The 26,790-nt window shown below is 45.6% G+C and overlaps 1 long non-coding RNA gene and 1 other non-coding gene across 5 annotated transcripts in view; both read right to left on the bottom strand.

Moving 5' to 3' along the window:
* Nucleotides 1–7,255: 7,255 nt before the first annotated feature.
* LOC126077254 (uncharacterized) overlaps nt 7,256–26,790 on the bottom strand; it is an 83,351-nt gene continuing 63,816 nt past the window's right edge. For 3 of the 4 annotated variants that reach the window (XR_007517690.1, XR_007517689.1, XR_007517687.1), the window contains 2 exons: nt 14,757–14,881; nt 7,256–10,165 (listed from right to left, as the gene is read on the bottom strand). This is a non-coding gene — a long non-coding RNA (uncharacterized LOC126077254). The remainder of the gene's footprint in view (nt 10,166–14,756; nt 14,882–26,790) is intronic. The other variant, XR_007517688.1, reaches the window with a different exon arrangement.
* On the bottom strand, nt 20,740–20,810 carry TRNAG-UCC (transfer RNA glycine (anticodon UCC)). Its single transcript has one exon. It is a non-coding gene; the product is annotated as a tRNA-Gly (tRNA).

Below are 26,790 nucleotides of genomic sequence, written 5' to 3'. Positions count from 1 at the left end.
CTTGGCTGTCCCTCCTCACTCCTCCATCCACACCTGAAGTTTCAGCCACACCAATATGTTCATCTCTCTCTGAATATACAACAGTCTTTCTTAGCCCTGTGTCTTTTTCACATGTTCTCTCTGGCTGGGGGTTCAGTCTAGAGACATTCTCCACCCCTCTTTCTGAAGAACTTCAAGACTTATCTCAAATTTCCTTTCCTAATTTAATCAAAGAGAGGTAGCCATGCCCTCCTATACAAAAAAAAAAAAAAAAAATTGTGGCTTTTAACTCAGTTCTGACTCATGACGACCCCATGTGCTACAGAGTAGAACGGCACTCTGTAGGGTGATCTTTCAGAATAGATTGCCAGGCCTTTCTTCCGAAGCACCTTTGGGTGGGTTCGAACCACTAACCTTTCAGTTAGGAGTAAGTGCTTAACCATTTGCCTCACCCAAGGACTTCTTCAGCACCACTCTCTTATAGTTCTTACCGCATTGATTGACAACTATTTGTCTCATTGTCTACCTTTCTTATTAAACTACAATTTAGCAAAAAGGGAGCTTACAGCGTTCATCTTTCTCCTCCTGACATCATATCTAGTCCACTATAACAGCTCCATAAATATTTGAGAACAAATAGCTTGAAGACTTCTTCTGAAATCTTCAGGTCCAACCTCTGTGGGGACTCATGGAGTTTTATTCATCAGCACTGGCTTTTACTGTCCGTTGGTTCCAGGGAAAAGACCCAACATGGAGATCTGACCTTAGACATACTTTCTGGTTGCCACAGGGTTCTTAGTTTGTTGGGGTCACTGAGGAGGTAACTCACCTGGTCAAACGCTCCGAAATGCAACCCTTTTTCACTCTGTCACTCATCTACCTACACAGTCCTGATGGGAAGACTCCAGCCAGCTGGTCTCTTTGATACCTTCCACCTGGCATACTCATTCCTTTCTACTTGTGCCCAAAGCTGAGGACCTGGGGAAGAGAGTGAACTTAAGAGTTGGAATGAGCTCTCATGTCAGAATCTAAAAGCATTTTTCTTAGTTTTTCTAAGAGCCACTGTCTTCAAGAGGCAATGAATTTAATAGGGGAGAGCCAAAGGAAACCTAAAGACCGTCTTCAGTTCCCCAGCCACCCTCCTCCTCCTCCTCATCGTCCTGGCTTCACTCCCTGCCCACCGGCTCTACCTTTCCTTCCAAATAGCCCAGTGCGTGCTCTGGGCCCTTTTCTTGCTCTCGGAAAGGAAAGAGCCTCTCTCATCCACCCCGGGTGATGTGTCCAGTGCATAAAACCAAAAAACCAAACCCAGTCGATTCCAACTCATAGCGACCCTGTAGGACAGAGTGGAACTGCCCCACAGAGTTTCTAAGGAGCGCCTGGAGGATTTGAACTGCTGACCCTTTGGTTAGCAGCCGTAGCACTTAACCACTACGCCATGAGGGTGTCCAGTGCATGGTAGCCATTTATTCATCCGTTCGTTCATTTACTTAATAATATTCCATCTTGTTCATCCATTCGTTCATTTACTTAATAGATCTTCCATTTTCCACACTGGAGGAATCCAGGTGTTTGCTTACATTTGAGAGGGGAGAAACACAGGGGCCCACCCCCTTCCCTAACCCGAGAACCATACATGTGTCCCTGTGTGCACACACATACTTTTGAAGAAATTCCAGTCACTTCCTAATAAAGTTCAAGTGGTGTATTCCAGCCCACTCTGAGTCCAGAGTGTGTCAGGAGTTTTTGTTTGTTTTTTTGGTGATGAAATATATATATATATAACCAAAAATGTGTCATTTTAACCATTTTCAAGTGTTTAATTTAGTGGTATTAATGATATTCACAGTGTTGTGCAACCATGTTATTGTTGTTAGCTGCTGTCGATTTGATTCTGACTCACGGCAGCCTCATGTGTGTGGAGTAGAACTGCTCCATAGGCTTTCCCAGGCCTGTCTTCCGAGAAGCCTTTGAGTGGATTCAAACTGCCAACCTTTCCGTAGTCCAGTGCTTAACCATTTGCACCACCCATGGCCTCCAAAATGGAGTTTAGGAGAGATTGAGAACCAAAACCAAACCAGCTGCCGTTGAGTCAATTCCTACTCATGGCGACCCCATGTGTTAGAGTAGAACTGTGCTTCGTGGGGTTTTCAATGGCTGATTTTTTAGGCAGTAGACAGGACTTTCTTCAGAGGTGCGTCTGGGTGGACTCAAACCGCCAACCTATTGGTTAGCAACTGAGCTCATTAATTGTTTGTCTACTCAAGGACCTTAGGAGAATTAGGAAGAAAGTAACGAGTGAGAACAGGCAATTGAAGTGGGGAGCAGAAAGATGGGGCCGGGGGCAAAGAAGAGGTAGAGTCAGGAGACGTTGTTGACTGTTTTTTTTTTTTTTTCTGTTTTTGTTTTAGGATTGGAGAAATAACAGCAGGTCAGTGTAAGGATGGGACTGAACGAGGGAGGGAGTGACTGAATGCAGATAAGGGTCAGGGAGGGTTCGCTGTCCTTTGGGAGAGGTCTGAGCAGGAGCAGGTTTATAAACCTAAAGAGGATCCCAGGAGATGGACGATAGCTTCAGGGAGAGCAGATAACAGAGGGGCCAGGGGCCGATCCCCCACTATCCTCTCTGCTCCAGTGGCGGTCTGTGCCCTAACCTCTTCCTGACACCAGAATCTGGCTTTCCCAATAGCTGCTTTGCCTGGAGCCCAATTAAGGCAAAGATACAAATGTGCCCGGCGTGGCCCCATGAAGTCTGGCCTCAGGGCTGCAACCCATTTGGAAAACGTTTTAATTTCATTTGTGTGTTTTTTCAATTTGATTATTAAGTGCTGTTTGCACATGGACGGGGGAAGGCCTGTTTTCATTCGCCGATCCCCCTTCCTCCCTGGCCTACGTGCCTCCCTGGTGAGTAATGGGGAGGCTGCTTTTCTGGAACATAAGGGAAGACTTCCAGCAAATTGCAAAAGCATGTTCCTGCCTTGAAAAATCCTTTCACACTTCTTTTTTAACTCCGTTTGTAAAGTTCAAGAAAAGCCTCCATAAAAGTACTTTAAGAGGCCTTAACTTTCTTTGTTCTCCATTTCTTTTTCTGTCTTAAGGGGGTCTGTAATTTAACGGGATAATAAACAAAACACAAATCCAGAGCGGTGAGCGGTGTGATGTAGCCGGTGAAGAAAACTTTAGAAATGTCAGAGGTTTGCAGGTTGGAGGTGCCGGGGAGGGGGATTTTCCAACTTCCTTTCCAGGAGATGACAGGCTAGCACCCATTTTCTCCCCCTTAATCTCCATAGATTTCTGTCTAAAGATATTTACATTTAACACAGGCCCAGAGCAGCGGGGCTGACAGAAACAGCAAAGCCATAAAGGCTCAAGAAGAGCAGCAAATCCTTTTAGGTACATTTCAGGGGCCTGAAAAAATAAGAAGGAGAGGAGATAAGGAATAAGAACAGCTGTTGCCAAGGATTTGCAAAGAAGGTTCTCACCTGCAGGCCAGAGTGGGGACTTATCAAGGCAGAGAAATGCAGACAGTCCTTAAAGGGGATCTGTGGCTATATAAGGAGCTTCCCTCTGCAGAGAGGGGTGTCTGTCCTGCTTTAGGTCATTGTCAGACCAGGAGGCTTTCTGAATATGGGCAGGGGAGGAAGGAGCAGAGAGGTAGGGGCCTCTGATGCTCAGTGACTGTTCTGGAGGCATTGCAGGGGCAGCCGGGCCAAGGGCTATGGGGGGCTCAGTGGGCAGTGCCCAAGGACTGGGGCCCTTGTCTTAGCCCGTTATTGGTCTAGTCCCTTTTCCCAGTGTCTGAGTCTGCCTGGTGCTGAGCATCTGATGTATCTATCTTTAGCGTCTTGGCTCCAGAGCTGGCCGAGTAAAAGCGGTGCCCCCTCCCATTTCTCTGCCTATAGCACCCACTTCACTCCTGGCTACGCTTCACCTCATTTTCCTCTCTCACACCACTGGAAAGTACTCTCAAGAGAGGATTGAGAACACAACTCTGAGATAGACAAAGATTTATTTCCTGGGGCGGGAATGATGAAGAATAGATGGTCTCCCTGCCCCCAAAGTCCTGGGTCTTGGTTGTAGAGTAGAACCTGCGAAAGCCCGAACCTGTGTAAGACAGAGACCTGTCAGAGAAGGAAAACTCAAATATTTCCCACTAACAGAGAGCAATAGGAAAGTGGTAAGCTGCACACTGTCAAAGGCAGAAAACTTGCAAAGCCTGGAAAAACAAGGCAGTCGCATCGAGTTCAGGCTCTCCAAGGTTTCACTAATATACCTTGGCTCTGAAGGCTGCTGTTCTCCTCCTTCCTTCCTAATTCAATAACAGCCCTGAGAGGGCGGCGACCCAGCTGTAATTAAAGGTGTCTGCCCAGAGTTCTGGGAAGCTCCATTAGGTCCTGTGCTCAGTTACCCAGCGCTGGTCATGTAAGTGACAGGCAGAAAACCAAAAACCCAGCCTGTTGCTGTCAAGTTGATTCTGACTCAGAGCGGCTCCATGTGTTAAGAGCAGAACTGAGCTCCACTGGGTTTTCTTGGCTGTAATCTTTATGGAGAGGTCTCTGGATGGCACAAACAGTTTGTGCTTGGCTACTAACCAAAAGGTTGGTGGTTTAAACCCACCTAGCAGCACCACGGAAGAAAGACCTGACAATCTGCTTCCATAAAGATTACAGCCAAGAAAGCCCTATCGAGCTCAGTTCTTCCTTATAACACATGGGGTCACCATGAGTGGGAATCGACTCAGCGGCAATGGATTTGGTTTTTGTTGGCTTAAGCTTTACAGAAGCAGGTTGCCAGGTCTTTCTTCCGTGGCACTGCTGGGTGGGATTGACTCACTAACCTTTTGATTAGTAGTAGATTGTAAACCGTTTGCACCACCTTTGACAGGCAGAAGTGAGCCCAAAATCTCCCTGCACCTCGGGTACCCCATCTGCCACAGAGAGAGACCGGGGAGCCCCCCCTCTAACTGATTTCTTTTTTTCCAACTGGAAGCTGCCCTGGGGAGCCTCTTGCTCTGCATGCCTTGCTCCTGGCCCGAACCCTGCCTGCCTTTTTCTCTGCCTTCTCCCCAGCTGGCCCAGTTGTCTCCTCTCTGTTCCGCCTTCTCCTCACCCTCTCTGTCTTTCTCTTCCTCTTTCTGCCCCTCTGATCTTCGAATTCCCCCTCTCCTTCCTACACCCGTCGGCAGAGGGCCAGGGAGTAATCAGGAGCTGGCTTCGGTGGCTTCAAGCTTGGCATGGGTTTCATGCTGGTGTGGTTTCCCCAAAGGTCCCTCATCACACTCCAGACTTGGTTTTTTCCCAGAAACCCCCTCGCAGGCACTCAGGGGAGGGTTGGTTGATAACCGTGTCTTTCTTTGTGGCAGCCCTAAGAATAATCTCAGCCAGACACCCTCCTTCCTCCAACACTGAATCTATATTTATCTCCATTTTACAAATGAGGAAACCGAGGCTCACAGAGGTAAAGTAACTTGTTCTCTGGAGCTTCTGCTGCTGTGATTGTACTTTACTACAGGAGCCCTGGTGGCGCTGTGGTTAAGAGCTATGGTGAGCTATGGCCGCTAATCAAGAGGTCGGCAGTTCAAATCTGGTAGCCACTCCTCGGGAACCCTATGAGGCAGTTCTACTCCGTCCTAGACGGTTGCTCTGAGTCGGAATCCACTTGATGGCGATGGGTTTGGTTTGGTTTTAGGAAGTACCAGAGGCTGCCCTGGGTGGTGTAAACGGTTAAGCACTCAACCACTAGCCAGAAAACTGGCAGTTTGAACTCACACAGAGGCACTTCAGAAGACAAGCCTGGCAATCTGCTTTTGAAAGATCACTACCTTGAAGACCCTATGGAGCGATTTCACTCTGCACACATATGGCCAATACGAGTTGGAATCAACTCAAAAGCAACTCACAACAATAAGGAAGTATAGTACTCCCCAGATGGGGCAAGTGGTTAAGTGCTCAGCTACTAACTCGAAGGTTAGCGGTTTGTCCCCATCCAGGGGTGCCTTGGAAGAAAGGCCTGGAGATCTGCTTCTGAAAAACCAGCCCTTGGAAACCCTATGGAGCAGAGCTCTACTCTGAAAAAGTGGGGTCACCATGAATCAAAATGAAATCGAGGACAGTTGGTTTCTTTTTAAGGAGGTACAATTGTACCTCACTTGCTAAATGCATCTAATTCCATCTCCTTCTAAGGAACAATCTGGTGGACACGGTTACACCAGGGTTGAGAACCCTCAGTTCTCTGACCCCCTCAACTTCTGCATGCCCTCACTGAGACACCCAGCTTCCTCATGCTTCCAACTGCCCTTCCACCCATGCCAATTTATCCTAAGCTTGATCCATGCTTTGGATCTTTCCATCTCTGCCAGAACCAGCTGAGCATGAGTGAGCAAGATGGTTTCAGTTTTGACCCAGCTCCCAGCTCAAGCTTCCCTTACCAGCCACTTGAACGCACCGTACATTTGTATGTGCTTGCCATGAGATTGGTTCAGCATGGCAACACCGAAACTGTCAGCCCCTTTGCAGCCAATCAGCTTCCTCGATTAACTCAGGAGTATGGAGAACCTCATAAGGAAGCGTTATTAAATGCAAAGAAGATCGCCACTTTCAAACGTGCCTGTGGAGAAGCCTGAGCCAGCTTCTCATGATTATTCATCTGAACTAACTGGTCCTTTGCAGGAAGATGAGTGAAAGCAGAGCTTGTTCCCACAGCCAGGAGAAGCCGCCCCCCAACCCTCCTTTGGCCCCCGGAAGGTTCTTTTTAGGGCATGCTGGTTTTTACAAATGCCGAAGGCTGTTTCCTCTCTGAGCTGAAGGACTTGGCTGAGCGATGGCCACACAGCCAGACACACTGCACTACATGGTTAGGAGGAGTGTTTATGGGGTTCACCGCTAATGGCTCGCATTTATGGAGCATTGTGGAGTAGCTGAGTGGGGCCAGCTAGGCCAGGACACCAGTGCCATCAAGGAGGCCTGGGCTCTGCAGCTGGCCACACACACAGGCATCCCTGTGCAGTGGCAGCTGCCACTGGACAGTTCCGTTAAAGGCTTCTGGACGAATCCGAGGCTCCCTGGAGTTCAGGCCTTTCAGTGCTAGCAATGCCCTGACAACGATGGCTCTGCTGAGGAAGCTGTGGACCAGACTATTGGATGAGGCTTGTAATAAAAATTATTACAGTTATAAGAATAAAAGTTAACATTTATTGGGTGTTTGCCTCATGCCAGACATTGAGGAAAGCACGCGCATGCCTTTTTTTTTTTTTTTTTTTTTCTATTTAATCCTCACAACAAGCCTAAGAGGTTGCTCCCATTTTTTATGAAATCATTGTACAGAAGAGGAAGAAGGCTCAGAGAAATAAAGTATCTTGCTCAAGTCACACAGCTGGGCTTTGAACGCTGGTGGTCTCACTCCAGAGCCCAGTGGCCTAGAGGTAGAAAAGTGAATTCTAGACATTCACTCACATCATTTTAAATCACAGTTAAGTCAGGATGACAAAGCGGTTAAGACAAGCCTGTTGGTATTCGAAAGGACTAGGTTTGAACTCTAGCTCTGCCACTTACCAGTTCCTTAAAGCCCTTAAGCCTCAGTTTCCTCACTAAAAATGGGGATAGTGATAACATCTACCACCTGATCAAGTGACATATTGCATTGGGCAAATCTGCTGCAAAAGATCTCTTTAAAGTGTTAAAAAGCAAAGACGTCACCTTAAAGACTAAAATGTACCTGGCCCAAGCCATGGTGTTTCAGTTGTCTTATGTGAATGTGAAAGCTGGACAATGAATAAGGAAGACCAAAGAAGAATTGACGCCGAATTTTGGTGTTGGTGAAGAGTATTGAATATATCATGGGCTGCCAAAAAACGAACAAATCTGTCTTGGAAGAAGTATAGATAGTATGCTCCTTAGAAGCAAGGGCAAGACTGCGTCTCACATACTTTGGACATGTTGTCAGGAGGGATCAGTCCCTGGAGAAGGACATCATGCTTGGCAAAGTACAGGGTCAGCAAAAAAGAGGAAGACCCTTGATGAGATGGATGGACACAGTGGCTGCAACAATGAGCTCAAACATAACAATTGTGAGGACTGCACAGGACCAGGCAGTGTTTTGTTCTGTTGTACAACAACAACTAGAATTGTAGAATGCCCACCACGGAATACGCCCCCGATGAATGTATAACAATGCACACCCATGCCACATCCCTGAGGTCAGTGGAATGGTGGATCTGAGCATTGCTGCTGTTTTGAGCTGCCATCGAGCTGGCCCCCACCTCATGGCAACCGCAGGCACAACAGAAGGAAACATTGTTTGGTCTTTTGTCATCAGTCCATTGTGATCCATAGGCTTTTCAGTGGCTGATTTTTGGAAGTAAATCACCAGGCTTTTCTTCCTAGTCCATTTTAGTCTGAAAGCGCCACAGAAACCTGTTCAGCATCATAGCAACACACAAGCATCCACTGACAGATGGGTGGTGGCTATGCATGAGGTGTATTGGCTGGGAATCGAACTCAGGTCTCCCACATGGAAGGCAGGAATTCTATGACTGAACCATTAATGCCCAGATCTGAGTATAGACCCTGGAAACAGGAGCCTTGTGATGGATTTCTTCTGTGGCTCACTTTCCATTTGTGAACGCTTAGATATGTCACACAACTGTCGTGATCCCCAGTTTTCTCATCAGTGGAATGGGGGCAATCATAGGTCCGACCTCACGAAGTGGGACGTGAGGAACGGAGGAGCTAGATATGTGCAAAGCACAGTTTGCCTCTTCTGAGGCACTGCAGAAATGCTACTTGTTGTCTTTGGAAACTCTGGCTGGATTTCTTCCTTTGGAGCACAGCAGCCTTGCACATTTTGTGTAGTTACGAGCAGTGAAGGAAATCGAAACCCAACATTCAAAGTTCTTATGCACTCCAGGGGGAAGATGCGACCAACAAAAATAAAACATTCATTAAAAACACAAATGACATGTCCACATACACATACTTGCAGATAATCACTTACAGCCGTGCGGAGATGTTTGTGCAGGCTGCGGGATTTTGCTGGAGTTCTTGCGGTGACTTATCCTGCATCTGGGGAGGTTTCTGGAGGCATGGGGTTGAGGGTGGAGAAAGGAGTGGGAACTTGGATTCATTTCATTCTCATCTTGTCTCCCCTGCACCGGCACAGAGTCGGTGCTCCATGCTGCTTACAGAACCAGAACAGGAAGTGGGAAAAGAGACACTAAGCAGGGGAAGTAAGCCGTGTGGAGGTGACTCAGAGGGAGAGCAGGCGCTCCTCTACGTGCTGAAGGCATGAGTTTATTTTCTTTAGCCTTTTCTGCCAGGGCTTGGCCTATGATATGCCTGGAGGGCCAGTTATCCTTTAGAAGAAAAAAAGAGAGAGGCAGCGCTTGACTTACGCAGTGTTGTTATACCCCACCTTCATGCATATTTTATACACACAAACCACTCCTAAAATTGTAACTCAGGATGAGGCAGCAGAAAACTTACAGAACAGACGCTTAGGGGTTGCCCCCCACAGATCTGTTCTCTCCTTCCTTGCTCCTTCTTGTTAGCTGCGTAGAGTCAAGTCAGCGCTCTGACTCATGGCAGCCCCACGCACAATGGAGAAAGAAGCTGCCCAGTCCAGCACCATCCCCGTGGTCAGTTGCGGATCAGACGGTGGTGCTCCATAGGGTTTTCTCTGGCTGATTTTCAGCAGTAGATCGCCAGACCTTTCGTCTTAGTCTGTCATAGTCTAGAAGCTTTGCTGAAACCTGTTCCACATCCTAGCAACACGCAAGCCTCCACTGACATGCGGGTCAGCAGCAGCACATGAGGCGTGTTGGCTGGGAACTGAACCAGGGTTCTCCTGCATGGAAATTGAGAATTCTTCTACTGAACCACCACGGCCCCCCGCCTTGCTTACAGCCCCCCGACTCTGTTCAGGGGCCACTCTACAAGGACAGTTATTCCAGTGGTTTTGAAAGGTATTAGCTTGAGGAGGCTGAACTCACTGTCTCAGAATCCCCTTTCCTGTGTTATTTAATTGGGTCACAGGAGATATTTTCACATGAGATTTGGAAGGTAAATGTGAAGTTTGGAAAGAATGGTGGCTGGGCCTGCGACTGCTTCACCTTTGACTGGATCCTCCTTCAGCTTCTCCAACTTCTCAGCCAGATCCACGTTCAGCTCAGTAATGGAGGGACCAGCTTCTCCTGCAGGACATCAAGGTTGGAGGCAGTGAGAATTGGCACAGGCTCCAGTCCATTCTGTGGGGTATAGCTTATGCTCATGAGTTTCAGCTTGTCCTTGCTCTCGTCCCACTTTATATCCATCTTCCCTTCCCCACTGCCTGCCCTGTGGACTGCAAACCACAGCATCAGACGAAAAGACAACAACCCTATTGTCTTCATTTCCTAGTGTTGTTGTAACACAAATACCACAAAGGGGTGGCTTTAAAGAACAGAAATTTATTTTCTCACTGTTCTGGAAGCTAAATCAGAGTAAAGTCCAAATCAGAGCCTCGGCCGTATTGATTCCTTCCTTGACAGTGGGCTGGACGTTCCTTAACTCCTTGACCTTCCTTGGTTTGTAGACAATCGTCACGTGCCATCTGTCTTGCCCTATGTGTGTGTGACTCTGTGTATTCTAGTCTTCTTATAACTTAGAAGTATCACGTGTAGTATCCACCCTACACCCACCTCATTAGTGCAGCAAAAGAAAATCCCTATTTCTAAACAGGATTATATCCACAGGTAAAGGGCCAAGAATTCAACAGGGATGAAGGTATAGTCTGAGTTGAGTTTTCCATTATTTGCATCCTAGTGATACACCTAATTACCATAATGTCATAATTATAGTTTTAGTCTATGTTTCCTTAGGTTATATATTATAATATGTAATAGAATATATACATATGGAGGGCACAATTCAATCCATGTCACCTGTTGTAGGATGACATCAGTGTCAGACCTCCTCATCTAACTTCAGGACGGGGGAGAATAATCAAGATCAGCATTATCCCAAGGCTGACTCCTATGAGGTAGAGATCAAACACACTCCCACCTTCCAAACTCTTTACCAATTCTGACACCAGCTGTTCCTCCCACGGTAGTCTCTACTTCTCTGCTGGGTTTGATAATTCACTGCTACGACCACACGGAATTCACAGACCATATAGAGGATTATAGGCTTTACTAGGGAAGTAATAGTTCACAGTTCAGGATCAAGATCAGCTTGGAAGTAACAGGAACAAATCAGGATACAGTTCTTCAATCAGAACAGCTTCTTCTCAGCCATGCCCACAGGCAGGCCTCTGCTGCTAGGCCCTGCTCAGACCTGGCCTCTGCCCTGCTCGGGCAGGTGTTATAGCTGTTTAGCTCACTGATAAGTGCCTGGAGGCACCCCACTCCAGCAACAAGCCTCCTGTCTGAAGACACTCAGCTCTCTCACTCTGTGGGCTGGGAAACCTACTGTAGTCACCTCCCTCCTTGGGCTGTAAAGTTGACTATGCAGTCTCATGCAGGTCTCCTGGTTCTGCTGCCACTCTTTCTCTGCTGCTGGCTGGACTCTGCTGTGCTTGCTGCCATGTGTCACCATCTTGTGCTGTCTCCAGTGTTACAACTATCTCCTTCTCCTGGGTCTAGGAGGTTCTCAGTGCAGGGATCCTGTGTCCAAAGGATGTGCTCCACTCCTGGCTCTTCTTGATGCTAGTGAGGTCTCTCCTCAATCTCTGGGATTGGCTATTCTTTTTTTTTTAAATAATTTTTATTGAGCTTTAAGTGAATGTTTACAAATCAAGTCAGTCTGTCACATATAAGCTTATATACACCTTACTCCATACTCCCACTTATTTTCCCCCTAATGAGTCAGCCCTTCCAGTCTCTCCTTTCGTGACAATTTTGCCAGTTTCTAACCCTCTCTACCCTCCTATCTCCCCTCCAGACAGGAGATGCCAACACAGTCTCAAGTGTCCACCTGATACAAGTAGCTCACTCTTCATCAGCATCTCTCTCTACCCATTGTCCACTCCCCTCCACGTCTGATGAGTTGTCTTCAGGAATGGTTCCTGTCCTGGGCCAACAGAAGGTTTGGGGACCATGACTGCCGGGATTCCTCTAGTCTCAGTCAGACCATTAAGCCTGGTCTTTTTATGAGAATTTGGGGTCTGCATCCCACTGATCTCCTGCTCCCTCAGGGGTTCTCTGTTGTGCTCCCTGTCAGGGCAGTCATCGGTTGTAGCCGGGCACCATCTAGTTCTTCTGGTCTCAGGATGATGTAAGTCTCTGGTTCCTGTGGCCCTTTCTGTCTTTTGGGCTCATAGTTATCGTGTGACCTTGGTGTTCTTCATTCTCCTTTGCTCCAGGTGGGTTGAGACCAATTGATGCATCTTAGATGGCCACTTGTTAGCATTTAAGACCCCAGACGCCACATTTCAAAGTGGGATGCAGAATGTTTTCATAATAGAATTATTTTGCCAGTTGACTTAGAAGTCCCCTTAAGCCATAGTCCCCAAATCCCCACCCTTGCTCCGCTGACCTTCAAAGCGTTCAGTTTATCCTGGAAACTTCTTTGCTTTTGGTCCAGTCCAGTTGAGCTGACTTTCCGTGTATTGAGTATTGTCCTTCCCTTCACCTAAAGTAGTTCTTATCTACTAACTGTCAGTAAATAACCCTCTCCCACCCTCCCTCCCTCCCCTCCTCGTAACCACAAAGGTATGTGTTCTTCTCAGTTTATACTATTTCTCAAGATCTTATAATAGTGGTCTTATACAATATTTGTCCTTTTGCCTCTGACTAATTTCGCTCAGCATAATGCCTTCCAGGTTCCTCCATGTTATGAAATGTTTGACAGATTCGTCACTGTTCTTTATCGATGCGTAGTATTCCATTGTGTGAATATACCATAATTTATTTAACCATTCATCTGTTGATGGACACCTTGGTTGCTTCCAGCTTTTTGCTATTGTAAACAGAGCTGCAATAAACATGGGTGTGCATATATCTGTTCGTGTGAAGGCTCTTATTTCTCTAGGGTATATTCCAAGGAGTGGGATTTCTGGGTTGTATGGTAGTTCTATTTCTAACTGTTTAAGATAACGCCAGATAGATTTCCAAAGTGGTTGTACCATTTTACATTCCCGCCAGCAGTGTATAAGAGTTCCAGTCTCTCCGCAGCCTCTCCAACATTTATTATTTTGTGTTTTTTGGATTAATGCCAGCCTTGTTGGAGTGAGATGGAATCTCATCGTAGTTTTAATTTGCATTTCTCTAATGGCTAATGATCGAGAGCATTTTCTCATGTATCTGTTAGCTGCCTGAATATCTTCTTTAGTGAAATGCGTGTTCATATCCTTTGCCCACTTCTTGATTGGGTTGTTTGTCTTTTTGTGGTTGAGTTTTAACAGTGGGATTGGCTATTTTTAAGCCTAGCAGGATGGCAAAACTGACCGATCACTTTGGTGGGCCACAGGCACCTCATTTGCATAATCACACCCCCCACAAGTATTCCACGCACCTTATTTGCATTAACAGACTGTCCAATTCCTCCAAGGTTCTACACACCTTGTTTGCATAGTCCTGCCCAATCATTCTGTAGGAGTTAGAAGACCACATCTAGAAAGGCCATATAAAACAATTCATTGCACCACTGCTAAGGTCACATTGTTAGATCCCATTGAGTAGAACTGCTCTACAGAGTTTTCTATGCTGTAATCTTTACAGGATCAGATCACTGGGTTTTTGTTTCATGGAGCTGCTGTGTGGGTTTGAACCTCCAGTGTTTTGGTTACTATCTGAGCACTTAACTGTTACGCCACCAGGGCTCCTATATATAACATCTGTAGAGACTGTTTAACCAGCTCCTACAATTAAAAAAAAAAAAAACAATTACAAAAGATCAAATCCTTGTAACAAATCCCTTATAACATATTCATATGTAGAACCATTTTCTAGTGGTTCTGCCGCTCTGATTGAATCCTGACTGATACAGACACTATTTTCCCAGCTCGGGAGTAAATTCTGATTGATCTGAGGCAACCATGATGCTCCCAGTTCTCTTGCTCGTGATCAGTTTAGGTGTAGGCATGCCACCTGGCTCTAGCCTGTGATGGGTACTTTAGTGCGGGATTTCTGGGAAACAGTTCCTTGCTCAGAAGAAGAAACCTAAAGACAAGGTGAGGCTCTTCTTCCACTGGACATTGGTGTATCTGGAGATCATCCTTGTAATTGAGGCAGCTATCTTGTAACCATGAGGGGTGTTACTCTGAGGACCAAGATACAGGGAAAAGAACCTGTGTCCTTGATGACGCAGTTGAGCAGATGAATTAACCTTCCCAGAAGCTGCCTACTGAGGGGCTTCCAATTATATGACTTAATATATTGTTATTTAAGCCCACTGAGGCAGGGTTTTTTTTTCCTTTTTTTTTTTTTTTTGTAAGAAAAAACATCCTAGTCCAAGCCCCAACCCCAAAATAAGCCTCCGATTTTCTTCTTACAATAAGCCCCAGAGTCACTGTGCATCAGGAACTTTTCCAAAAGGGAAGTCAGTGAGCAGTGACCTGGCATTCACCAGCCTCTTGTACTTGGTCTTCTCACCAAAGACAATGGAAAACAAACACCCCAGCAACCAACAGAGCACTTAGAAGTAAAGAATAGCATTTAGGATTATCAAGTGATTTCCAGATTACAGCCTAAGGAAAAATATGGGATAAAACTATAATTAAGATAAATACAATAATCGGGTATATCAAGAGAATGCAAATAACAGAAAACTCAAACTGGCTGTACTACCATGCCTGCTTTTTACCTCTCATCTGTCATCTCCAAGCCCAACCTTCAGAACTCTTCTCTGAGATGCTGGTACTTTGCAAACCACAGTTCGAAGACCTTCGTGCCGGCTGACTCCCTGTGAGACTCTGCCAATAGGAGACACTAGGGGAGATTGGAGTCTGTGAATAGTGCAAACGGTTAAAGAGCTCTGCTGCTACCTGAGGCGCTGGAGGTTTTCAAATCCACCCAAAGGAACCCTGGAAGAAAGTCCTGTCAATGTACCTCTGAAAAATCAGCTATTGAAAACCCTGTGGAGAAAGAACAGTTCTACTCTGACACACATGGGGTCACTATGAGTTGAAATCAACTTGATGGCAACTGGTTGGTTAGAAGAAGATTAAAAGACAAGAAAAGAAGAGAAGAGGCTTCATTTCTGCCTTCCAGTTTCTTCCAGTGTCTCTCCAGCAGGAGCAGACAGTGGGCTCCACCTCCTAGCTCCTCCTGGCACCCCCAGATCCCCTTTGCCGTGCTCCTGCAGAGGCACCAGCAGCAGCTGAGCACAGCTCCAGCTGCACCTCCTTCCTCACCGCCGAGCCACGTGCCGCAGAGCAACGCTGGGGCACCATGTTGGCTGTGTGAGCTCCCATCATATTGTTCCCTTCTCAGTGATTTGTGCACTTCAGGGGTCTGAACACAAGCTATGCAGTTCCCCCCAGGGGCCCAGCACCAACCCTATGAGACCCCCCTCCAAGGTCCTAGGCCCTGGTGACTGTCCTCACTATCTTTTTCCACCAGCCCTAACCCAAAATCAAACCTGTTGCTTTTGAGTCGCTTTCAACTCGTAGCAACCCTGTGGGACAGAGTAGAACTGCCCCGTAGAGTTTCCAAGAAGCAGGGTGGATTCAAACTGCAACCTTTTGGTTAGCAGCCGTAGCACTTAACAACTACGCCACCAGGGTTTCCACCAGCCATAGGGGTTATTAATTAATCCCTTCATTACCTCTTTTTGATCTCTTAGCTATGTAACAAATTCTTTAATTAAATCCTTGGTGTTTGAAATATCTAGTGTGGTTTCTGTTTTTCTGACTGGATCCTGACTATTGAGTAAATGTATTGGAGTCCAGGTCAAGGGCACTCTTCAGGCACAATTTCTTCTAGAGGGTCCAAATATCATTAGAGTCTCACTCTGTTTTCCAGCAGTCTCGGGGCTGATTTCTTCTGTTATGTGGATTATATTTTCAGGCTAGCTACCTTCTGGGTGGATTCCAGGTAAAAGTCCCTGGATGGTGCAAATAGTTATGCACTCAGCTACTAACCAAAAGCTTGGAGGTTCAAATCCATCTAGATGTGCCACAGAAGAAAGGCCTGGTATTCTACTTCTGAAAGATCACAGCACTTGAAAACCCTATGTAGTACAGTTCTACTCTGAAACACACGAGTCACCATGAATTGGAACTGACCCAATGGCAAGTGGGTTTTTTTGTTTGTTTGTTTGTTTTGTCTTGGCACCTTCAAGGTAGCAACCTCGTGGCCCAATGGTTAAGCATTCAGCTGATGACCAAAAGGTCAGCAGTTTGAACCCACCCAGTGACTCTGAAGAAAGAAGACCTGATGGTCTGCTCCCATAAAGATTACAGCCTAGAAAATCCTGTGGGACAGTTCTACTCTGTTACATGGGGTTACTGTGAGTTGAAATCAACTCGACAGCACCTAACAACAACAATACCATGTAGCAAATACGGCTACAGCAACTCCATTGCTCACATCCACAAGCCACACCTCTTCTGAGCAAAAGAGAGGATTCTTTTGACCCAGATTTTCAAACAAGAATCCTGAACTTGACTTTGGTTGGATGTGCTTAGGCCATTTGCCAAACGCTGAACCAATCACTGCCAGGTCCGGGACCCAGTGATTGCCTTGCTCTGGATCATGTGCTCCTTAAGGCCAGGGGTGGAGTCAACATCCATGGAGTCAGTGGGCCACAATGGAAATCAGGACTTTCTGAGAAGGAGTATATAGATACCCATGAGATCAACAATCATCCCCTACCCTTCACCTCACATCGTCCAGGGCAGTCTCAACTTCATATTGCTGCTGTTATTTTAATACAACAATCCCATTTCATTTGATTTTTATTCCTTTCCTCAAATATCCTCACAAATGAGAAATAGCCCTTTGATCAACCCTGTATCGCACTTTAGGTTTCAAAAGTGACGTCTCTCAGAGCTGTGAGGGAAACACAAACTGAGGAATTCTCAGTTTCAAAGCCTCTGGTAAGTTATCTCTTTTCCTTTGTGGTCAGAAAAGTGATAAATTAGATGTTCACCAGCCATGATTTCTACTATGAGTTGGAACCAACTTGATGGCAGTGGGTTTGTTTTCGTGGCATTTTGGTCTTCTGTCTTTAACTTAAATTAATTCACATTCACTGGAAGCATACCTTGAGAGGCTCATTTCTGTCTCATCTAGCAACAAGCTCACCCCATACTCTCAGAGTTTTAAAGATAATAAATGGTTCCACAGCCAGGAAGTGCAACTTAAATAATCACCTTAGTTTTTACAGCCTCTAATCTTCCTTGGAGCCCTGGTGGCACGGTGGTTAAGAGCTTGGCTGCTAACCAAAAGGTCGGCAGTTTGAATGTACCAGCCGCTCCTTGGAAACCCTATGGGGCACTTCTACTCTGTCCTACAGAGTCGCCCTGAGTCAGAATTGACTCAACGGCAATGGGTTTTGTTTTGGTTTTAATCTTTCTTAGTAAGGTCCTTGGGTGGTACAAAGGTTTGTACCTGACTACTAACCTAAAAGTTGGTGGCTCAAACTCACCCAGAGACAATGTGGAAGACAGATCTGGCAATCTGCTTCCATAAAGATTACAGCCCAAGGAAATCCTATAGAGTAGTTCTACTCTGTAACACTCCAAGTCACCATGAGTTGGAATAGAGTCAAAGGCACTGGGTTTGGTTGTTTGGTTCCAGCCTTCCTTAGGAACCAAGGTTTTCTGTGAATAAGCCCATAATTAAGGCCTAGGGAGCTAATTGGCTTGTCCAAGGTCATAGAGCAAGGCCATGTTAGGACATGAAGTTATTAGCTCCTAGGCCAGGGCCCAACACAAGGCCATCTTGTTTCTCAGATGAGTTTTGTTCTTTAGGGAAATCACCCAGGAGCTTTCGGTATCTTTTCCAGGGCAGGAAATCCTTTCCTTATCTCACTATTTTTATCTCATTATTACAGAGAAATCTGTGAGAGTTTTTCTAGGTCTTGCAAGTTTTCTGCCTTTGACAGGGTGCAGTCATATCACTTTTGTATCACTGTTAGCGGAAAATATTTGCATTTTCCTTCTCTGACAGGTTTCCACCTTAAACAGGTTCTTGGCTTTTAAAGGTTTTACTGTGTCTTCTGCCTGAACTAATTCTATAAGGAATGACGTTAACTGAGATTCATATGACCCTTACTTTTTTCTTTTTTTTTTTAATTTTATTGTATTTTAGGTAAAAGTTTACAGTGCAAATTAGTCTTTCATTCAAAAATTTTATACGCAATTTGTTTTGTGACATTGGTTGCAATCCCTGAAAAGTGTCAGCACTCTCCCCTTTCCCTTTCTACCCTGGGTTCTCCATGTACTTTTGTCCAGTTTTCCTGTCCCTTCCTGCCTTCTTGTCTTTGCTTTTGGGCAGGTGTTGCCCATTTGGTCTCCTGTACTTGACTGAACTAAGAAGCACATTCCTCACATGTGTTATTGTTTGGCTGGCTCTTACTTTTACCAGGCAGTTTTCTGAGCCTTTTACAGTTCTTAATTTATTTAATCCTTGCAACAGCCCTAAGAGGTAGATGCTATATTACCATCACCTACATTGTACAGACAAGGAAACCAAGGCACAGGGAGGTTGAGTAACTAGCCCACAATTGCACAGCCAACAAGGGTAATTCATCTCTGGGATTCGAACCCAGGCAGGCTGTGTTCCTAGAACGCTGTGTCCCCTGAACTGAGGTGAATAGCGTACCTCCAAAACTCATATCCACCTGGAACCTGTGATTGTGACCTTTTTTTTTAGAAATAGAGTCTTTGCAGATGTAAATAAGTGAAGATGAGATCATATTGGATTAGGATGGGTACTAATCTAAAGATTGGTATCCATATAAAATGAAACGAAACCCATTGCTTCCAATTTCAACTCATAGTGACTCTATAGGATGGAGTAGAACTGCCCCATAGGATTTCCAGGGAGTAGCTGGTAGATTTGAACTGCAGACCTTTCGGTTAGCAGGTGTAGCTCTTAACCATTGCACTACCAGATCTCCAGTATCCTTATAAGAAGAGGGAAATTTAGACACAGAGGGAGGCAAAGATTGCAGTTAATCTGCAACAAACCAAGGATTTCCAGTAAGCACCAAAAATTAGGAAGAAGCAAGGACAAATTCTTCCCAAAAGTCTTTGGAAGGAGCATGGCCCAGCTGACACCTTGATTTCCGACTTTCAGCCTCCTGCCCTGTGAGAGAATAATTTTCTGTCCTTTCAAGGCACAAGTTTGTGGTACCTTGTTACAGCAGGCACAGGAAACTAATACATCCCCTCTAATTGTTTTTAAGGGAAGAAACCAGGGCCCTGGCGGCACAGTGGTTAAAAGCTCGGCTGCTAACCAAAAGGTTGGCAGTCCAAATCCACCAGCTGCTCCTTGAGACAGTTCTACTCTGTCCTATAGGGTCACTATGAATCGGAATTGACTTAATGGCAAAGGGTAAGGGAAGAAACCACCAGCCATCTGCCAATTTGTGGTGCTGTGGTGGCTTCTGTGTTACTACAATGCTGGAAGCTATGCCACCAGTATTTCAAATACCTACAGGATCACCCATGGTAGACAGGTTTCAGGGGAGCTTCCAGACTAAGACTAAGGAGAAAGGCCTGGTGATCTACTTCCAAAAATTAGATCATAAGAATCTCATGGATCACAACAGAATATTGTCCAACTTGACTCAAACGTATCAATGATCATGAAGATGGTGCAGGTGTGGGAGCTGTTTCATTCCATTGTACACCGGGTTGCCCTGAGCAAGAGCCAAATTGACAGCGGGTAACAACAACAACAAGGGAAGAACACCAGACATGACAGAGGGAAGATAAAGGGAGCTGAGAGAAGAATGGAGTCCAGCAGAGGAGAGGAGCACAAGGAGGACGGAGGAGGGGAAGCCTTGCTCTTTGCATTCCTGGTCTTATTGTTCCATGAGCACGTTTCCCACCCAAAAGTTATGCTCAGTATTTTCATTTCCTTTCACTCAAAGTTCTGGACTAGTTTTGGCAAAACCTAGGGTGCCAGTCAGAAGAGCCATGTCAGCTAGGGTAGTTTTCCTGTGTCTCAGGAGAAGATTATAACATTAAGCTAAAAAGAAAAAAGTCACTGGGAGTGGAGCCTTCAGACTCTATAAAAAACTGGCGGTTGTAGCATCTAAGGTGAAAAGCTGAATCCTTTTACAGTCACAGTTCTGGAGGATCCACCGCACATGCTGCTGTTGGGTAGAGGGTCCCTGGGAGGCAGGCAGCTGCAGCATCTAACCCGGAGAACCATTCACTGTGGCTCTCTAGTCGATCCTACTCAGCTGTAAGGACTTCAGTAAAAATAATCTCTTCCCCTTCGTCAGTCAAAAGCAGCTCTTGAGGAAGATGCTGAAACATGAATGCTTCCATACATATTCTGTTCATCACCCATTTATTAAGCTCTTACTGCATGCCTGGAACTGTGTTGGACAAGATTGTTGTTTTTGTTAGCTGCTGTCAAGTTGATTCTCGACTTGTGGTGACCCCAGGCACAACGGAACAAAATGCTGCCTGGTCCTGCGCCATTCCTGTGATCAGCTGTAAATCATACCTTGGTGATCCATAGGGCTTCTATTGGCTGATGTTTGGAAGTAGATCACCAGGCCTTTCTTCCTAGTCTGTCTTAGTCTGGAAGCTCCAGTGAAACCTGTTCAGCATCATAGCAACACCCAAGCCTCCACTGACAGATGACTGGTGACACACATGAGGGGCATCAGCTGGGAATCGAACCCAGATCTCTTGCATGGAAGGCAAAAATTCTACCACTGAACCACCAACACCTCATGCTGGGCAATAGACAATTTAAAATGCATGAAACATAGTCCTTGACTTGAAGGAACCCGTGTCCCTGGAGACAAACACATGCAACTGGTTATAACATATGTGCTAAGAGCTGTAATAAAACAATAGCCCTGAAACTTTTTGATTGTGCATGTCTGTCATTAAAAAGTGTTGAGAATGTGAGCCAATCAATGAATACTGCACCACTCCTGGCTGTCCTTCCCATTCCCTGGAACGAATCCCCTGACCTGGTAAAAGGGCCTCCCCGGAGCCCCCACCTCACTAGGTTGGGTCTTTAACAAAGCTTCCACTGTCCTGGAGGTGTCAACAGCCACCACTGTGGGGCCCTCCCCAGTGACTCAAGGATGTCATACAAAGCCCTTCTCAGTAAGGGTGCCAGGGCAGGCTCGCCCCGAGGGCCCCACTCTTGCACTGGAGGAAACCGGGCAAGTTTCCCTATCCACCACTCATTTTCTGCTTCCTTTCTTTACTGTCTTGGAAGTGAGTGTGTGGCACATATATCTCTACACTCACATAAGCATTTATTATACGGTTCCTGCTGTCACCAAGCAGGTTCCCTTCCTCCATGCAAGGCCAGTCCCTCCACCTGGGACACTCTCTTCCAACTTCCTGCCTGGCAGACCCCTCCCACTTATACAGCAGGGTCCCAGACCAAATGTTTTAGCTCTTCTAGAAGTTTTATGGCAGCTCCCTTGCAGTTCTCGAAATATAGCTACTTTCAAGAGATTATCTGATTTTGTAAGAAAATGATAGACCATTTTAAGTGACGATTTAATTCTTGGACAAGAAAAGAAGTCACTTGAAAAGCAAAAATAGTACATTTGTGAAAAAGTCCTGATGAATATTTACAGTTATTTCTCCAACACAAAATGAATGGCTGAAAAAAAAAAAATCACAATTTTTTAAATGTGGTCTGAAAGACAAGTTTAAGTCCTTGTCGTGCTCATTAACCAGAATCATGTTTCTCTTTGCTTTGAATACTGGAATGCTCAGAGCCAATTGTAGTGCTTGATTCTTTAGCTTTGCCCAGCCTGGTTTTTAAAGAGAATGTTTGCTCTCCTCTTGATCTCGGGTTTTGTCTTCTGTGAAGAGCTAATGAAGACGGCAGCACAGAACGGTAGAAAGAAGGGTAGAGAGAGCATGGGCTTTGGAGTCAGCTCCGCGTTCAGATTCCTGCTCTTTTACTCCTTAGTGCTGTGCCTTTAACTTGGGTTGAGTTTCCCCCAGAAGCAGATTCTGAGACAAAGATATAAAAGCAGGTGGTTCATCAGGCCTTAATCACAGAAAACACCAATGGGGGAGGGAGATGTGAGAAAGGGAAGGTAAGGAAGCCAACACCTTGTGCTTTCATGAACGGGTTACTGCAAAGGACAACTGAGGATGAATCCCAGTGGGGACTGTGATCCTTAAGGTTGTGTGTCAACTTGGCTGGGCTGTGATTCTCAGTGCTTTGGTAGTTATGATGTATTTTGGCAGTCGTGCAATGGTATAATCATCTCCATGATGAGATTTGATGTAATTTGATCACCTCTATGAAGGGATCTGCTCTGAGTAGGCAATCAATTGAAAGGGAGTTTCCACTGGGATGTGGCCTGTGTCCAATATAGGTGGACTTTTTGGCAAGGCTCGGGGGCTTTGCTCACTCTGGATCCTACAGCTGGCTCCTATTTGTCTGACCTCGGGTTCTTGGGACTTGACCTAGCAGCTTACCTGCAGTTTTGCCTGCTCATCTTGGGATTTGTTGACTTCCATAGCCTGTGAGCCAGGAGAAGCCTCCAGCCTAACCCACACACTGGGAACTTTCTATCTTCTACAACAATGTGAGCCATTTATTTGACATAAATCTCTCTGTATATATATTCATACACTTTACTGGTTTTGCTTCTCTAGAAAACCCAGCCTAACAGACGGACCTTGGGGAGACTGTGTAGAACATGCCTCAGAGATGTCCTGCCTAAAGAGTGAGGAACCTTGACTATTTAGCTACCAGCTCCCCTCAGTCGTGGGCTGAGGGCTGCTTCCAGGGGCATCAACTCCTTGGTGCACTGGCTGCCCCGTGTGTAGGCTGAGCTAGTGCCTGTGGCCAGAGAAGGCCATCAGGAAGGGGTCCCAGTGTTTACAGTAAGAAGCCACCAGGAATGGTGAGTGCCCAGGAATTTCAAGAGGGACAAAGACAGTACCTACTATAGGCCATAAGAGGAGGTAATAAGGAGAATAAAAACTGAATTTCAGGGTATTGTTGGGAACTCAATGAGGTAATATGTGTGAAACCACTGTGTAAATTTAAAAGCATCATACAAACTTTCCGTTTCATATAATTGATGGTGATGATGATGATAACAATGAATCATAAACCAGTGCCTAAGCTGATAGATAAGACTTGCTCCGTCTTCCGCACAGAAATTGCTGACTGGGTTAAACCAGCAGCTATTTAAGTCTTTTACTTGGTGTTATGGTTTGAATTGGTGTCCCCCAAATTGTGTGTTGTAAATCCTAAACCTCTATACCTGTGGATGTAATTCCAACCAGGAATGGAGCTTTTCTTTTCATGTTAAGGAAGCCCATATCCGTGTAGGGTATTTCTTAAGCCAAGCAGCTTTGAGGTATAAAAAGTCCACGTTAGGCACAGAGAAGGAAGCAGAAACAGAGGGGAAGATACACGACGCATGAATGTCACCAAGGAACCAAGGAACAGAAGCTGCGAAGAGGCAAGGAGCTCCCCTAGAGCCAACAGAAAGAGAAAGTCTTCCCCTAGAGCTGGCACCCTGAGTTTAGGCTTCTGGCCTCCTAAACTGTGAGAGAATAAATTTCTGTCCGTTAAAGCCACCCACCTGTGCCATTTCTGTTTTAGCAGCTCTAGGAAACTAAGACACTTGATAACTTTCTGAGGTAGCTGGAGGTGACTTTTCCTGAGTTTGGTAGAGCGAAAAATCAAACTTTGCCCAGGATTCCCTCTCTCCCAGCCCTGTGATCACACACCTTTCAGCAAGTAAATGGGAGTGTCTTTTATTTTATCTCTAAAATTTTTAAATTTAACTTTCTGAATAGGTTATATGTTTGCATGAAGCAAAATTTAAACATATATGTAAAGAGATGTACAGCAAAACCCTCCCTGACACCCATTCGCTCAGTGCCCTTTCTCCCACAACTCGCCATTATCATCAGTTTCTTGTGTCACTAGTGTTTTTATATTTCTTTATGCTTAAAAAACCAAATCCATTGTCATTGAGTTGATTCTGACTCATAGCTACCCTGTAGGACAGAGTAGAACTTCCCCTTAGGATTTCCAAAGAGCAGCTGGTGGATTCGAACTGCCGATCTTTTGGTTCCAACCATAGCTCTTAACCACTGCACCACTAGGGCTGTAATATAAGTTCTTATTTTCCCTCTTTTTTAAAACAAAAGATTTCAAGCAGCATCCACTGTTCTTGACCTTCGTTTTGTCACTGAGCACTACATCCCTAGCTGTACATAGACAACGTCTTTTTTTCACAGCCCTATAATATTCCATGTAGCTTCTTGTTGCAGAAAATAATAATTGCCAACAATCAACGAGCTCCTGCTGTGAACCAGGCACCCAGAAAAGTGCTTAACATAGCGAAAATGCATACACCAACCCATTGCCATCAAATCAGTTCTGACTTGTGGCAACCTCATATGTTACAGAGTAGAACGGCTCCATAGGGTTTTCTTGGCCGTAAGCTTTACAGAAGCAGATCACCAGGCCTTTTTTCCACAGCACTGCTGGGTGGGTTCAAACAGCCAAAACTTTAGGTTAGTGGTTGAGTACTTAACTATTTGTATCACCCAGAACCTCACTTAATATGCACGATCTTATGTAGCCCTTGAACAGCTCCAGCAGATAAATACGGCAATTGTGACCATGCCCATTTTAGATAAAGGAACAGAGAATCATTGAGAGATTAATTGTCTGACCCAATGATAGAAGCAGTTAAGTTGCAGACCAGTCTTAGAACTGAGCCTGGGCCTGCCAGACTTCAGGTGTGTCTGAACCACTGGACCACCTGCCTCAGGAAGAGAGACTTAGGACCTCTTTAAGGCTGAGAGCTGTGCAAAGTGTGTTAAGATTCTTGACAAAGGCCTCAGTGACAACTTGGGTATTTCTTTGACAACAATGACATTTTGCATTATGTATGCTTTATTTTATCTGGGTATGTATTTATCTGATCTCCTGCCTTTAAGGGATCCCATTTGGGGCATGAATGATTAGCTGGATGATGTCACCTCATTAAAAGACAGACTCAAGAGCTTGGGGAGCAGCTGCCCTGAGTGAGCTGAAGACAGGGTAGGGCTGAGCAGTGAGGGCCACTTGGCAGCAGGAAGGGGGTGCACTGTAGGCCCTGAGGGAAGAATGGAGCTATGCTGAGGCCAGGAAAGGGTCTAGGGCTCTGGAGGGGGAGAGGTGGGGTTCAGGCGAGGAAGCTAGGAAGGGAACTGGAACCAGGAGCAATGTGAGCCCTGGAAAGGGTCTCTGGAATCATCTGGTTCAAGGCCACATTTCCTCAGGTGGGGACACTGAGACCCAAAGCAAAGTGGTGGCATTCCCAAATTCAGGGGGTGGAGCTGAATGAGAGTTCAGCTCTCCTGATTCCTAATGCAGTACTTCTTCCACTACCAGGCTAAGCACAAAAGCAAATGGAATGTGTGTAAGTGTGTGTGTGCACTTGCGTGTGTGCGTGTTTGTGGGTCAAGGGAAAGTATCTATGTGTGTAACCCTATCAGGCAGTTCTGCTCTGTCATATAGGGTTATCATGAGTTGGAATCAACTTGACAGCACACAACAACAGCAGCAAACCTCTGTGTGTGAACATGTAGCCCAAGCTGAGGAATGGAGAGAGAAACTCAGAGCAAAGAAACAAAACCCAGAAATCCTTCCAATATGCGTTCAAGGCCCAAGGACTTCCAGTGTGGAATTTTGCCACCTCGAATTCCACAATGATTTCTGACAATATAACTGGTATTCACTTGGGTGGTTGTTTAGTTTTCATAACTCTAGCAGTTGCAGATTTTAAAGTTCTCAGGCCCTTAGGCCTCTTCACAGACGTTCTCAGTTATCCATGGCCTCCATCAGTCCTGTGTGCAGGGGGCATTTTGCTGTTGCCTGCCCGGCCTCGACTTGCCCTGCTTCAGGCAAAGCCCCACTGGATGACAGGCACTGAAATGGAGGAAAGGTATTACCCTAAAGGCCTTTTGCTAAATAATTAGGCAGCAAAAGTTCTTTCTGCTGTAGCTGCTTTAACACCAGGAGAGTTGAAGAGGCCATCTTTGCCTTCTTCATGGGCAGAGCATCTGAGGGTGAAGTGAACAGAGAGCAAATCTGATTGATATATTTTGAGCACCTGGATCCAATTGTGCCTGAAGCATGTTCCCTCTGGACTTTCAAATCACAGGAGGCATTCCATTATCATTTTTGTGATATGCGTAGTGATTAAGAACCGGACTGCCTGGGTTTGAATCTTAGATCTGCTGCTTACTAGTTATGTAACCTTAACCTCTCTTGGCCTTTTCTATAAAATAGGATTGTAATAGTATCTAATTTATAGGATTGATATGAAGATTCAGTTAAGTTAACACATGTGAAGCAAATAGAATTATTGTTGTTTTTGTAAGGTGTCATCAAGTCAATTCCACCTCATAGCAACACTATGTACAACAGAGAAAACACTACCCAGTCCTGCACCATACTCACAATTGTTGCTATGCTTGTGCCCATTGTTACAGCCACTATGTCAATCCATCTCATCAAGGGTCTTCTCTTTTCCACTGACCTTCTACTTTACCAAGCATGATGTCCTTCTCCAGTGACTGATCCCTCCTGATAACCTGTCCAAAGTATGTGAGTCGAAGTCTTGCCATTCTTGCTTCTAAGGAGAATTCTGGTCATACTTCTTCCAAGACAGATTTGTTCATTCTTCTGGCAGTCCATGGTATATTCGA

The sequence above is a fragment of the Elephas maximus genome, chromosome 5 (genome assembly GCF_024166365.1).
Source record: "Elephas maximus indicus isolate mEleMax1 chromosome 5, mEleMax1 primary haplotype, whole genome shotgun sequence".
Lineage (NCBI taxonomy): Eukaryota > Metazoa > Chordata > Mammalia > Proboscidea > Elephantidae > Elephas > Elephas maximus.
The sequence above is the reverse complement of the archived record's forward strand: the minus strand, read 5'-3'. Positions and strand labels throughout refer to the sequence as shown.